This window comes from Falco biarmicus, chromosome 11 (assembly GCF_023638135.1).
Source record: "Falco biarmicus isolate bFalBia1 chromosome 11, bFalBia1.pri, whole genome shotgun sequence".
Lineage (NCBI taxonomy): Eukaryota > Metazoa > Chordata > Aves > Falconiformes > Falconidae > Falco > Falco biarmicus.
In genome coordinates this window covers 10941634-10957423 of record NC_079298.1, presented here as the reverse complement: position 1 = coordinate 10957423, position 15790 = coordinate 10941634, and the positions used below count along the sequence as shown (strand labels likewise).

At 38.5% G+C, this 15790-nt stretch overlaps 1 protein-coding gene across 7 annotated transcripts in view; it reads right to left on the bottom strand.

The window, feature by feature from the left end:
- Window positions 1-15790, bottom strand: part of LOC130156627 (BEN domain-containing protein 5) — a 965146-nt gene that overhangs the window by 625389 nt on the left and 323967 nt on the right. The gene's annotated exons all lie outside the window — the stretch shown is intronic.

Sequence of the window (15790 nt, the reverse complement as noted above, 5' to 3'; positions counted from 1 at the left end):
GCTGTCTTCTTTTGAGGTTGCAGCAATTGATACCATTTTCAGAAACATGGACGCACTTTCTACCATTATGAGTAGAACTGAACTATGCTAATCTCTGTAACACAACAGAATATATTTGTTAAGATGAGGGGACAAAACAAGGAGAGTAAAAACATTTTATTTTCCCATTTGTAGGAAAATAAGTCAAGAAATGAGGCAGAGATACACAGAATCCATCCCGCAGTGGGCTGCTCTGCAACACCTGCCACAGCCCAAGGAGTAAGAGTCAGGTGGATGCAGCACCCTGAACTTCCAACTTTACTTAGCTATGTAGGTGACAGCTATTTAATGAAACAGCATTTTAAGAGCATGAAGCGAACATATTGGGTGTTATTAGTACATTGTGCTTTCCATGCAACTGACAGAAAGCAGTAACTGTTAAATGGTATCAATCAAATATAACGATTTGTTACTGATGTTGTCACCTGTATTTAAGTGTTAGTTGCTCTCCCTATGCTCTGCTATTCACAGTTGGGGAACATATAGCCAGTGTCTGTCAACCTAAGGTTATCTCTGAACTGTTGTCACCTAAAGTCACATTTAGACATTGTAGCACGTAAAATACCTTTTTCTCACTCATCAACACTTGGTATTACAGTGTCAGAGCTAGACAGGATATTGTACAAAGGATCCTGACTACCCAAATTGGTTGGGGAGATGTCAAAGTCATTCTGTGGCAATCAAATGAACATATTTATCTATAGATGAAATAACTGAACATATATTTATTCTAGTTTTGATTCAGTCCTCGTCATTTCTTCAAGAACAAACAAAAGCTTTTATCTTGGACAGCAATGCAGATACTAAAAGCAATAGCAAAAGAACATTACAGTAAAAAGACCTGTCTTAAAATTCCATCCAGACTTTATATAATAAATTACTTGAAAGGAAAAAAGAACACTGACATATTCAGTTCCATGTTAGAAGGAGCCTCACCGCACAACTTTTATTTTAAATAAAAAGAAATACTGTAAAAGGTAAATAATTAAGAAAAATCTTCAAGCCTCAGTAATTCGAAGGGTCCCAAAATCCCTTTGTGTTTCATGCTGAGATGCACAGAGAGTTGTTCATATTTAATTGAAAATGTATTAACATTACAATTTCAAAGGATCAAAAATAAAAGGAGTTTCCTGAAAATTTAAACCAGGCTTTCAGTGTTTCCTGTTGTGCAGAAGAAAGATCTATTCTTAATGGAATAAGCTGTAGAAAAGGACCTAAGGAGGGTAATTTCTTCATTCTTCAGGGAAGCTGGTGGGAAGTAAAATGCTGTATAATTAGTTTTGGTGGGTTTTCTTTTCAAATATATTTAAAACTTTGTGAAGGCTAATGCTCCCACACAGCTGCATTCAAACACAAACTTTATCTGAACAGTGTTTTCACTAATTTTAGATCCTACTAATTTGAATTTACAAATACTAAAGACTACTCCTTTGAAATCCTCAAAAAGGTTTACACTTTCTTTTTTATGTTTTAAAACTCTTGCTTATTGTAGGATTGCATATTATTTTAATGTTAATTATTTTTCCTTCTCAATAGATCATAGATATCCATACAGCCTTAAAGAGAAACCCTTGATTACATATATAAAATCATATATGCAAACTAAAATGTAACAAAACCAACACCACCCCCCAAAAAAAAACCACAAAAGAAAAAGAAAACACAAACCCACCCAAAACAACTCAAGATCCTATTTTTGAAAATTAATTGTCCCAGGTGATATTTACAACTAGAGAGAATACAAACACATCCAATTTAAAAGAACTGTTAGGAAGAATTGCAGTCAAATAACCCAAATATTTTATTAACTTTTTTTTTTTAAGGCTGGTTTCTTACACCATGATGCTTGTTAAAAAACTTGTAACTTCATAATTGGTCATGCCATTTTCTTAAAAAGTGTAATCAATAAGACAACCATAGTTGGGAAACATGCTTACCAAACTAGACTTTTACTTTGGACTCCAATTATCTGAAACTTTAAAAGGTCTGATGCATAAGTCAGTCGGAACGCCTTAAATCAATACTGGTAGAGTGAGCAATTGACACTCCTTAGCACCATAAATTAAATGATTACATCTATCATTTTTCCTTTATGATGTAAACAAAGTTATGGCAACAGAAGACTGCCACAGGATCAATGTCTCCTGCTAAGAAAATAAATTCTTTGACACTTATGCAGCAGCAGGAGATTATTATTATACAACAACAGCCTATGCCATTTTCTTAATTACAGCAACAACCATTAGTGCTGCTGTTTGTCCTGGTTTTGGCTGCGATAGAGTTAATTTTCTTCCAAGTAGCTGGTACAGTGGTGTGTTTTGGATTTAGGATGAGAATAATGTTGATAACACACTGATCTTTTAGTTGTTGCTGAGCAGTGCTTATACCAAGTCTGGGACTTTTCAGCTTCTCATGCTGAAGCACAAGAAGCTGGGAGAGGATACAGCCAGGAGAGCTGACCCCGACTGACCAAAGGGATATTCCATACCATGACTTCATGCTCAGTATATAAACTAGGGGGAAAGCTGGCTGGGGGGCTGCTGCTCGGGAGCGGGCTGAACATCAGTGGGTTGGTAGTGAGCAATTGTTTTTTGTTTGCATCACTTGCTTTTCTAACATTTTCTTTCTTTCTCTCTCTCTGTATTTTCCTTTTCATTACAGTTTTATCATCATCATTATTATTATTTCAACTGTTAAACCATTCTTATCTCAACCCATGAGTTTTTTTACTTTTACCCTTCCAATTCTCTCCCCCATCCCAGGGGGGATGTGGGCAAGTGGCTGTGTGGGGCTTAGTTGCTGGCTGGGGTTAAATCATGACACTGTTACGAAGAAGAATTGCTAAGTTTATTTTACAGCACACTTCCTTCCATAGCATACTTTTATTGCTTCAGAAGGGGAAGGTGTTGCTTTAAGGTGCTGTTGTTTTATGAGAACATAAAATGAACAGAAAAATAGGCAAGGGAGTCTACCCAGAAAGCAAAGAGCAGGCAGAAGCCGATCCACACTGCTTTAAATCCCACATTGGAGCTGGTCAGCAAGCAGCTAGTGTGAGGTCAAACCAATTTGTTGTACGGAGGCATCACCACCTTAATGGGGGAAGTCTTCACTTCAGTGACTCTTACATCTCACACATCTCACATACATACAAGCAGCAGGATGCCACAGGAGCTGCTGTCTCTGATACCATCTACAACCTACACAGGAGCCCCTATCCATGTATTTGTGTTCTTTTTAAAGCTGTGCCAGCATACTTGGCTAAGCATCTAAGGAAAGCATCTGCTGCACCTTGAATGTATGGTAACAACTAAAGTATATGTTCTCACACCTGTACTTAGCCACCATAGATATTTCTCCAATGCATTACCACAGTACTTTTACCCATATGTCCAGCCCTACTAACTACTGATTTTCCCCACTCATTCCCATTCAGAAGTCACTCCTGCAAAATGGAAATACAACTGGTCAGCATTTCACCTTTTGCTAACATATAGGTACTCGTGATTTTCTCCACCTCTTGCTGTGAGCAAACTACAAACGCAATGGTGCCACTAGTACCCAATACAACTTTAGTATCCCACCATACAGGTGCCAGTTTTTATTTCAGGCACATATTTATGCCCTGAAACTATAGATCATCATTGATGTTCACTGCTCACAGACTTCCATCCACACAGCAATGGTAATTTACTTGCTAATATCATAATACCAAAATCATGCATAATAAATCTGGAAGACACCAGATTCCAGTCACCTCTTTCTAGTGACTGACATGTTCTGCATCATCTAAAGCCAGTGCTAATACTAATTCTTCATGTGAAGCAGCAGATAAGCTCCTTTTCCAGGTAGGCCCTCTGAAACCACTATAGACCACCTCAAGCCTACATGATGATGTTCTGCCTTTGAGCATGTTCTCCCTTCCCTGTGTAGATCCTTGTTTGTAGCTCCTTATACAGACAGTTTTAACAGGGAGCCCGGACTTCAGCCACTCCAGGAAAATCCATCTTACTGTATTGGCTCAGGCTTTGCGAGGCGCAGCCTCCCAGGCCACTCGCTGCAGTGGCATACAGCTTCTACTGCTTCTGCTGTCTCTAAACAAGGGGACACTTGCTGCTCACTGAGCCTGAGGGAAGGGGATAACACAGCTGTTAGTTTTGGTGGGATAACTACACTGCAAACTACTATTGGCACTGCAGTCTCTCTTAAACAAAGAGACAGTCATGAGACTTCTACTCAAGTCAGTGTTAATAACAGCCTTTTTTATTTAGATGCATTTCATACCTGCCAACCGCGCATTGCCTTCCTGACACCCCTTTCCTAAAAGCATCATCAACTTGGAAAAGTTGAACACCGAAAAGGGAAGAAATCAGTTTAGCTTCCTGATATCCATCCATTGTGTTACAGCCAATATCTACAAGATTATACATGTAAAGATACCATTAGGGTTTATTTACATGACAGACACACCATGATCTGCTAGCAAAGCAGCCTATCGTAAGTGCTCTCCTCCTCTAGCCAAACTAATAACCAGTTCCTGAATTAACCATGCTAAAAGGGTATAAGACCACAGTTACCACTGTTAGTTTAATGTAAAGCTCTGTAGAAAGCACATCCACCTTGCTAAATCATGCATGACCAAATATTATCCAGGTCCTGATGAAACTAGGATTTTAAACTTGACAGTGGGCCAAAATGAAAGACAGGAATAAGTCTTACAAATATTTCTGCAGTTTTCCACAGTCCACTAAAACAATAGCATTGAAGATGCTGTTGGGAAGAACAAATGACAATTAAAGATCCCAAATCATAAGACAGATGCCAACAACAGTTTGGTGCAAGAAAGAAAAGTAAGCAAATCACTTTTTTGAACCAGTAGCCTGTAGATGAAAACTCCTAACAGGTTATACATTATACATGGACTTTGCCATATCTAGCTAAACAGATACTGTGCAAAACTATTGGCACTGTAGCCATTTTAGAGGTATTAAAATCATTCATCCTCTCCCTTCATAGCTCCATATCTAAATGTATTCTTCATGCAATCTACAACAGAAAATTAAAGAATCCAGGGATCTCCATTTATCTTGTTTTTCATTTACAGACACCAGACAAATCATATAGATTTGCAAGTCACAAATCTCTGGCCTTTTTACATGTGAAAATTCACAGGGGCATTTGAGAATAATGTCCAAACACCTCCACATTTCTCTGTGGGTTAACAAGTAGTTTAACATAGTAACAATACAATGCTGGCTTGCCAAGCATATAATTTACACAAAATTCCCAAGAACATATTAAAGTAGATATTTATCTCCCTAATCAATAAAATTGGAGTCATAAGTTCTTTGTGTTTTATGTGAAATCACTGGTAGTTTCTATTCAGACAGATTATGCCAATTTGGATGTTATGCTCCAGAAAAGGGGGTCACGTTACATTTCAACAATTAGATTACTAGACTAAGAGAAACAAAATATTTTGATCACATCTCACCCAGCAAGCGTATCAGATCTCATCCTGAGAAAGCGACAAGTCAAAGCTTCAGCAGAATCATATTACACTGCTCAGGGGTATTAGAGAGGCAGCTTCCATTACAAATTTCTGCCATCACCTAATGAGGCAGTAGGCTTTGGGACATAGTTGCCTCAGAATACCTACTTTTGTCTTTGGCACTTAAACATGAGGCTATGAAACAGGAGATTGGGCCCTTGGGAAATAACATGCGATTACCACAATTCAGCTGAGACCTCCTGCTTTCTTGGTAACGAAGCGGACAGATCAGGCAGGGATGAACTTGGGAGAAGATTCTTAAAGCAGATGACATAGTGGAGAAAGATGTACCTTTCAACTCTTTCCCAGGTTAAGAACTCTTTTTTACAAAGAACTCTGTAACTTAGGTATTGCTTACAAGCAGGAGCTTGTGGAGCTGACTAATGATGAGTCTGACATACGTGATTGGGAACATGCGATGCGACTAAGGCTGTACTGCCCTGCTCTCAGCTACAATACAATCAAAAGGTACTTTTACTGTGAGCCATTTCTAATACTTCATAATAAAAAGAAATTCCATGTTGAAGAAAGGAATCAAAAGCTCAGCCTTTAACCTTGAGGGAGTTACGCCATCTGAAGCAGCTGACAGATTGGCTCACTGGATTACACACATACATACTCATCTCCCCAAAAAAGATTTGGCAGCAGTTATAGATGTCCTAAAGCAAGACTTTTAGTTTATAATGATTCATGTAGTAGCTGCGTTCTCAGAAATTAAGTATCATGTAAGTGATACGGCTATTTTGCCAAAGTGGGGTCTAAGCTACGATGAAATATCCAAGGGAATGATTCTATTATGGCCTGGCAGCTGGATAATTGCAAGGAAAGAAACAAGTGTTTTATACATCTGAGTCATCATCTACTAAACTAAATTATTTGAATGTGAAGGCTGTGAGAGCTTTCATTAACGAACACGTGCAAAAAACATTCCTAATGTTAGTCCAAAAAGACAGGTAAGGCAAAATTTGGCTGTAGCAAAACCAAGTTATATGTAATAACATTAAATAACCAGAAATAATATTTTGGTATCAAAGACCGTTTCAAGGACAGTAAAAGTTGGTTCAGGCAGTGCCTTTACCCCATCTGGTTCATTTTTATGAATATGTTGAAAGAATAAAGGGTTGCAACTAAGAAATACCACGACTGAGATATTTTAGTGGACACTTTTATCCCTTAGACAAAGAAGAAAACCTTTGTCTGTCACAGGTAAAAGTTCTGATTGTTCTATTAAAGCCAGACAATTATAGTCCAGGCTGTTTTGTAGTCTATCCAGTCTGGTCTCACTGGGATCTGAAGTTTGTATTGAATGCCAGAGGTTTGGAATGCCCCACATCTTTCTTTTGGGGCAGCTACTAAAGAAGTGCAAGCACAGGCCAGATGCTTGCTGTTTGGCATATTTAAGTGTTTTTCTACATTGAGCCTGCATAGCAAAACACACACTGACTTTTCAATCCGACTCTGCACAGCAGAACACACAAATATATTTAAGTCACATGGGAATTTAAATACATGCTTATAAAGTTAACTCTATTCCTACAAGTTTTGCTGAACAGGGACTTCAAGGATTCTGAAAAGTCCAATTTATTCACAGTTGCAGCTACAAAATTAGGAGATGTCAACAATTCTGCAACCCTCTCAACTCTTGCTGTAGCAGGTTACTGACTTACTTTTCTTAGCGATAGCAAAAGCAGTAGGCATAGATGCCAAAGTTGGACCAGCACCAATGACAAGCAGTTAAAAAGCAATATATATTTGGCACCAGACATCAAAAAGGTTCACCACTACGACACTTAACAATCAAAACTACATTTATTGTGTACAGTCAACTATCATTATGAAGCAGATGAGAAAGAAAAGTTTCTTTTTAGGGCATGGCCTTCTGGAAATTACATTCAATCACTCTAGTGCTGCAGGGAAAATTTGGGGGATACCGTTATCCTGCTGATGGGCCTCACAGTTACGCTTTATCATAGGGTCTAGGCATACTGTCATCTCCCCCCACCCCCAACTGGTTAGAGCCCATTCAGGCCTCCACAAGGAAATAAATTAACATGTGAGAAATGGGTCAACAACCACAGAAAATGAACAGTGTGGCATAAGCCAAAATGTGAAAAAAAGAGTACAGAAAGAGGAGGTGGTGAAAGGTGCCTCCCCACCATTGACAGACTTGCTCATGATCAGGGTTTCTTCCCAGCTGACCTGTTTCACCTTGAAGCAGTCAACATTTCTGGGCTTAGTCATTCATTTCTCACTTAGAGACATGCTATTCTTCAGTAAAAATAAAAAATCCAAGCTCTATACGTTCATGTCTCAGCTTCATCATTCGAACTCCAACTCATCTTTGCTTTGTGATAAATAACATATTGCTGTGCATTCACAGACTAGTTACTGGTAGCTATGAATTTAAGCAGCTTATCTTGTTGTCTTTTAAGGCGTTTGGTCTGTTACAGGGGGCAACTACCAAGGGAAGAAGAAGGTGTGTTGAAATTGGGTGCAGGTACACCCCTTGGGTCAAGACTAAAGTCTCTGTGCAGGTGTCATTACAGCTAGATGATAACACCACACTTAATTCTTCATCTTATTTTCAACAATACCACTGATCTAGCCCTGTTATAATCAGCCTATTCCATACTGTAGCTGAAACCATTAAACACACACATTTCAGTCTTAGAGCAAAGATGTAGTAATACCATGCTTGAGCATGTTTTGAGACAAGCAACACTGGACCAGCAGTTTTAATTGCCTTGAGCTGGTGAGCATCAGTTATAACCAAACACTGTCACAGTGTAAATGAAAGTGTAATAGGTATCTGAGATAAACAGAAGCACAACTCAGCTGCAAATGAACAAAACCTGTTCATGAGGCAGTCTTATAACATAATAGAGCACTTCTGTGCATATTTTCACTTGGACTATTAGCAATCAGGTGCATCACCTGATTTGGAAATTACAAATTTGATTCCTCATGTCCTGGGGTGAAAGTGTACCCTGAAAACAAAAGGCCGTCTAAACTAGTTTCCACCTTACTTTCTCACATTGCTCCAGCCTGTTCCAGAGCTCCCTCCCTGTGTTTCACCGCTGCTGGCAAGTCTTAGTTTTGACAAGAGTTTTACATTTGTTAGTAACAATGCTGTTTAGCCATAATGCTGACCACAGTGATGAATTCTGGGCTCCTCACGACTATGCCTGTATTGCTTCTGCTGCTGCAAAAGTGTTCCATAATTGGCCTGTCTGCAGGGGGGACCGTGGCTTCCCTCTCAAATGATTTCCCCATAAAGTCTCAGCTCTTGCTAATCACTCCTGACAGATAACTTCCAGCACTCCAAGGTTCTTAATTCCCATTTTTACTAAGAATTGGAAAATATACATTTCTTCCTGTTAACATGCTAACAAACATCTTGAGTACGGGTCACCAATTCAAACACAGGTCTCTCTCAAGCAACTTCCACTCCTGCCGTGGTCCCCTCAAACATTTCCTGCAACCATACTGTTCTGAAACAGCTGTGGCTCCCAGCTACCCTCTACTTGAAACACTAATCTAAGCCCAAAGAGACGATTAAGCTCAAAGTTAACACTTTCTTTGACTCAATCCTATGTAAATTTAAATTTTAAAAAGATACAGTAGCTCTCTAACAAGTTTAAACACCTGTATTGCCAGGATAACCCTGTCGTCCATGGCAGCAGCAAGGTTGGCCCGTGAGTCAGTTAAGAATAGACCCCTATTCTCATATTAAGGAAATTCACTGTGAAAAAGATTGTTCATTTATTACAAAATTATCTTTATACTATAATAATTCAATATCTCCCTACTGGCAACAGATCCAAATATTCCAAACCATTCTTAGAACAAAGATTTTGGTTTTTAATCATAGTTTTTTAATATCGCTAGTTATATATATGGCCTCCATCACCATGGCTTTAAACTATTTAGACCCTGAAGAACTAATTCTAGAACATCTTTCTGGCACAGCACACTATGCTTTATGGATTGGCAGTTCAGGAAAACACTGAAGATTAACCAAGAAATAAGCACCAGACCTGGCAGTCATACCTGTCATCTGAGTTCAAGTTCATAATCGGTTATTTAGAAGCTTCAAGAGAACTATGTACCAACCCATCCTTCAGTGGGCACTATGTCCAGCCTCACTGCATACTCTTAGAAACTGAGTAGGCCACTGGGTGCTCAAATTTCTGGTATGGGTGAGCTATCTAATGCTTTACCACACCACATGAGTACTACAGACCATCATATGCTTGGATATGCATGTCATCTGCTTAAGGAGACATTCCCCTTGCACTGGGATGTGTGTCCATCCAGGAAGCAGCCCCATCACATGATCTGATGCACATATGCAATCTTGACATAGAGGATGTTCATATGTAACATGAGAGGAGATATGGACAATTCAGTCCCAAGAGACGACTTGCAGCTGCTTGAGGAATCTCCAAGCAACCTCAAGAAAAGCAGGTAGCACAAAGCAGGACAGCCAGATCGTTTAACAACAGAGGAAGTGGGCAACCATGATTTAAACTACATTTAATAAAAAATGTATTACAGTAAAGACCTAGTAAGTCGAGAAAATGAATAGAACATAGCTGCAATTCATTACTTATTTATACACTTAAAATGAGAGGACTGATAAAAATGATAAGTTATTATACAGTTTGAACAAAGTTGCTTAATAAAGCTGTACATCAAGTGCAGTGCCTAAGATGGCCACCTGCTCAGTTACAATTCTAGCATCAATACATTAAATAATTATTCCCCTATATAGTTATATACATACTTTTTTCAGCTTTGATACTTCGGATTAAATGATTTTCGACTATTACTTGTAACTACAGGATACGATCAAAAGGTGGCAGCAGAATTGTCAAGTATTCTTCCCCACACATACTTTTTATTTCCTTCAATTTAAAAGCAGACACAATTTTCTTGACTTCCCTAATAAAGGAAGAAATCTCAAGCCTTATTACAAACTTGTATTTTTTAATCACTTTCTGTTAAAAGTTTTCTGCATGTAGGAATGCAAGTTTGTAGTTACACATTGCTGAGTATGCAATGTAAGAAAGGGTCTTTAACCTGCTTGAGTTTATACTTCCAGTTTTTCTGGGATCAACTCGCTATGCAGTCACTATGACTAGCTAATATAAATAACTTAAACTGACAGAATATCTTAAAGCGATTACATGTTATACCATGACATATGTGCAAGCATTAGCATCACAGCCAGAGTGTTACAGCTGAAACATAAAAAGGAGCACAGTAATAAATCACTAATTTTCAGGATGTTCTTGGTTTTGAGTACAAATACATAATTCTAGAAGGACAAGTGTTCTAGTCAACAAAAAGTTTGCATTTAAAGAGAAACATTTAACACAAAAATGTGTGAATCGACAAAAGATTGCATGAGGTGCTTTGTCTGCTACTGTCATTCTCTGCATGTGAACAATAATAGAAGCTGGCAAAACTCCAACAGCTGTGTTTAAGTGTCTGAAATTTTGCACAGATGCCCAGTAACATTCTGGTCAGCTTGGGTACCATACGTAGCACATGGGAAACCATGGACAAGCACAACGGGTAGAAAAATAAATGGCATGTCAAAATAGCAGCAAGCTTGCAAAATTAAATATTTGAATCTGAACCTATCCCCTTTCTGCATATGCAAAATATTTGCATAGCAAAATCTTCATTGTTTATTTTCTGCATGCGATTCAAGCAACACAGAAAACAGAAATACTGAGAAAACAGTACTGATGAGCTGCTCTTCTATACATTGCTTTCTCATTATCACTTAGTACGTGGCCTCCTTACTTGCTGCACACTGTACAGAAGGGACAATCAAGCACATTTGCATGTTGGTTTGTCAACAGCAGCCATTTTTGTAGTACCCCCACACCTCCCCTGCATTCCATTCAGTTCAGCTTCTGTGAGGCAAAGCAGTGGTAAAACGGAGCTACTCCTCCTCCTGACTACAGAACTGCAACTTCCCTACCCATTGCTGTGCGTACCCACCTAGGGCTACATGGGCAAAGCTGGATGTTCCCTGAATCCACAGCTTCAGAGCAGGTGGAGCCACTGTTCCCAGTTAGTCCTCTGGTGGAACCACTGTTCCCACTTAGCCCTTTAGCACACCTAGTAAGGGTGGTGGAGGGCACCCCCTGATCTAAATGCAGTGCTCGTAAACACTCCTCCAGGGGTAGGAGAGATGGAAGGTTGTAGCACAGTCTGGGACATGTAGAGAATGTAAAAACACCGTTTTTTCAAAATAAGTAAGTAGACTGAGCCTAAGCCACTTTCTGTCAGGATGACAAAACACAAATCTTTATGCATTCTGTGGTGAATTTTAAGGCCTTACACCAAAGAACTTAAGTACTAGGACTCTCACAGATCACTTGCATTTGTTAATGTGGTTCAAATGAAAAGCCTTATTTTAAGGGAAAAATAATAGCATTTAGGTCCAATGTTTTCCATGGTTAAAAGCAGTAACATCACTGTAAAAAGATATAAAATGTAATACATTGCATAACTCCACTTTCAATTAATTATGTTGTAATTTAATGCATCATTCTGGGGTTTCTTTTCCCCCCTTACCGAGTCTTCAGACAACACTGAAAATGCTTTTGCAGAGTAAATTGAAACCAACATTGGAAGCTGTATCACACTTAGGAATGAATTCCTTTACGACAAAATGGTACACCTCATGAAAAAACCTGATGACACACTGATGCTGTTGGAACAGAATTCCCGAAGTTGCTGAACAATGACACATCCATCCTTTCAATTTAGGAACAACAGTTCTGAAACTCATTTATGATCTTACATCTCAAGCAGGAAAAAGAAAAAAACATAATTGCAAACTACACTGTAACAAACTATTAAACTAATGACAAAGAAAACCTTAACAATTATGGTTTGTGTTTTAAAAGTGAAGAACAAAAGTAGTTAAAATTATACTGCAGCTTATATATTGCACTTTTTTGCTAATAATTTTGGGGTTATAACCTGTCATAGCAAAGCATCCGAATTCCTGGTAATCAGTAGCATAAATGTTAACATCTAGAAACAAAACAGTAGCATACTGCACAGATCCCTGTCACCTGGGGCTTTTACTACTGACAGCCATTCACATTCATCATTATCCCACTGCTGCTGTGATCCTTTGCACACAGTTATCTCCATAGGACTTACTGTAATTGAGATGAAGAACATGAAATAACATCAGAAGAGGAAAAGACCATTGGCCCAAAGCACTTTCCAAATACTTATCACAACAAACATATAGACTGACAAAGCAAACTCCTTTTTGAACTGAAACGCAAGTTGCTGTAGGAACACAATACATATACCACAAAATAACAAAACCTATGTCACAGTGAAGTCAGTTAACAGCATAGATAGGGTTCCTCTCACAGACTACTGATTTTGAGGTAGAAGAGACTGTCTTTAAAACAAATCTATTAAAATAATGCAGTAGGCCAACTTCAGCCCTCCTTACCAACAGGGTACTGTGGTTCCACTGAAATTAAGAGAATAATTTTGCATTATGATTTTGCACGAATGCTAAGGGTAGCAGAATTTAACTTGGTACATCACACTATCTTTAAATCACCATACAATATAAATGGCTCCCTGAAAATTATCCATTCAATAGTTAAGTTCCATATGTTACTGTATATTTTGTGCCTTTATCTATATGCAGTGTATACCGATCTGTACAGTAAGAAAAACCAGGAATGCATTGTGGAGGGCCTGATAGGCATTGAAAGAAAATAAGATATTCAGATGACCTCCCCCTAATTTAATAGGCAGAGTTAGAAATTATAGATCAGGGAGAAGCCATCTATTCAAACAGGGAATGCATAAAAGCCAGAACTGAAGTGACAATCCTAAACTGGTTATTCCAGAGTGGGTGCAGAGAAGTGTGATGGAACAGACAAATCTGATGCACAGCAAGGAGCAGATCTAGTTGTACAGTAGCATACGAGTGGAGGTGAGAGATGGCAAGCTTTCATAGAGTTGTGACAACTAAGAAAAAAATAGGTATCGGAGAGTGGACAGATAATATATAACTGGAGATATGAACCAGAGCAGCATGTCAGTATTTCTACTGGTAAACTCAAATATTACACAGCCTGCATATCCACATTACAGCCTGGAAAGGACTTATTGGTATTTATGTTAATCGAATATTTAAAATCCAATATATTTTTAAATTATTCTATATTTTAAATAACAAGTCACTCTTCTCTCATTCTTTGTTTATGCTGTAATGCAACAGCTGTGATAACATTTTCAGTTATCTGATGCATCCACAAACCATAGTCTCTAGGAACACAAAAAAATTAGAAGTGAAAATAAATAACTGGATTAAACCAACAAACTGTATCAGCCACACTCAACAGAAGAAAAACATTTGAAGCAATAAACCACAGGACGTGTCCAACCGAAATCATGTACTCTGCAGGTAGATTTTGGCAGGTCACCAAAAGTTGAGAGATGTACAGATTTTACAAAAAATGCTCAGCCTTCTCAGGCACCCCCAGCTGGTGCTGTCTGTGGGTAGCCCAAACTCCACCCCAGTCACTGCACCTACAGTTTTATCTTCACTGGTTGCAGCTTTTAGGGCAGTTAAGTCAAATGGAAACACAAGATACGGAGAATGAAGTGGAATTACCCCATCTGAAATATAGTAGCAGCAAGGAAGCACCTCAATTGATTTCCATCCTTGCAATGATACAGGAAGAAAACCTGGGCTTCTAGCACACTGATATCCTAAAACACTGAAGCCGTTGTCATCCTGTTGCCTAAAGGCAGTACCTGGAATACCCATGCTCCCACTCCCCCGTCAAGGTGCATTCACTTCAAGAGGTGAGAGAGTCATAACTCTAAAATCAGTGTATCTCCTGGGCGGTGTAACAGTAACTTGTGAGCATCTTACACAGCAAACAAGGAAAAGAATGCACAAATAACGTCTCTAAAATTTCACATAGAGTTTACTCAAGACTGACACACATGTTCAGTCTAACCTAGAGCACAAAGCAGGGCCTGCTGCACTCTGCACAAGCTGCAGACTCCAAGTAACTCAAAAGATAATACTAAACAGACCCCATTACAGTAAACTCCAGCAAGGGGTGAAAATCTATAATTAATGATCACTGTCAATTTAGCATCTCCCACGAGCGATTCCAGAAAGCTGAAGTCTTGACATTTTGAGAGTTATCAGAATCAATTTAATTAGATGAAAAATGGTTATTCTCAGTATAATGACCACTCTTAACTGTTACTAATGTACCCAAGGAAAGCAGAATCTAAGAGCGTTCAAAAGGACTTACCTGTTCAGAGGCTGATAGGCTCTATGGAGTAGAGGATAGGACATAGATATGGTGCAAGCTAAAAGGCTATCAGGAAGGATAACAAAAGGACATACAGTCCTAATGTTTCATAATAATTAAGCACCCAGAAACAGTTATCACAGCAATTACTATACATGCATGATTGATGCAGACTTTTCAAGGTTTTTAAATTATACTCTAAATGATCATACCATGGCAATTCCAGAAAATGACTAGCCCTTTTTCCCATTAAATTAAGGTCCAAAAAGAATGGACTGGGGACAAAAAAAAAAAAAAAAGCAAACCCACAACCTAATCAGTTCTTTAAATAGATAACACAGGACACATGAATTATTCGGAGTTTTAATGAGACTTGGTGCAGAAAGCAACAACAAAAACCTGAGGCAAAACCTCACCAATTAGGAGACTTTTTATCTTGCATTATGTTTAACTTAGAAACCTTTGCATCCCCACAGTCTACAAGCAAAAATTTCTTTACATAGCAGGTTTCAAAGATTGCCTAACAATCAATATTTGGGAAGAGCTACATGAGAAATTTCCCTTGTGATTTAGCAATGACTCTGATTCCCCAAGGTCTATGTTACTGACATTGCTGCAAATGTAGTGCAAGCGATGAAAAATGGAAGCTGCACATACTGTGCTTTCCCCATTGCCTTTACTCAAGTCATAACTCACTCTTGCATATACTGTAATTTAACCTGTGGAGATCCCAGAGGGTGCTGCATAAACACTGTGCAAAAACTTAACCCGATCATTAAAACAGTATAGCATATTTTGCAGATTATTGAACATTTTCTAGTAGATCACTCAGTTGAACTTTCTTGAGTTAAGCAAGGCTTCATCTGAT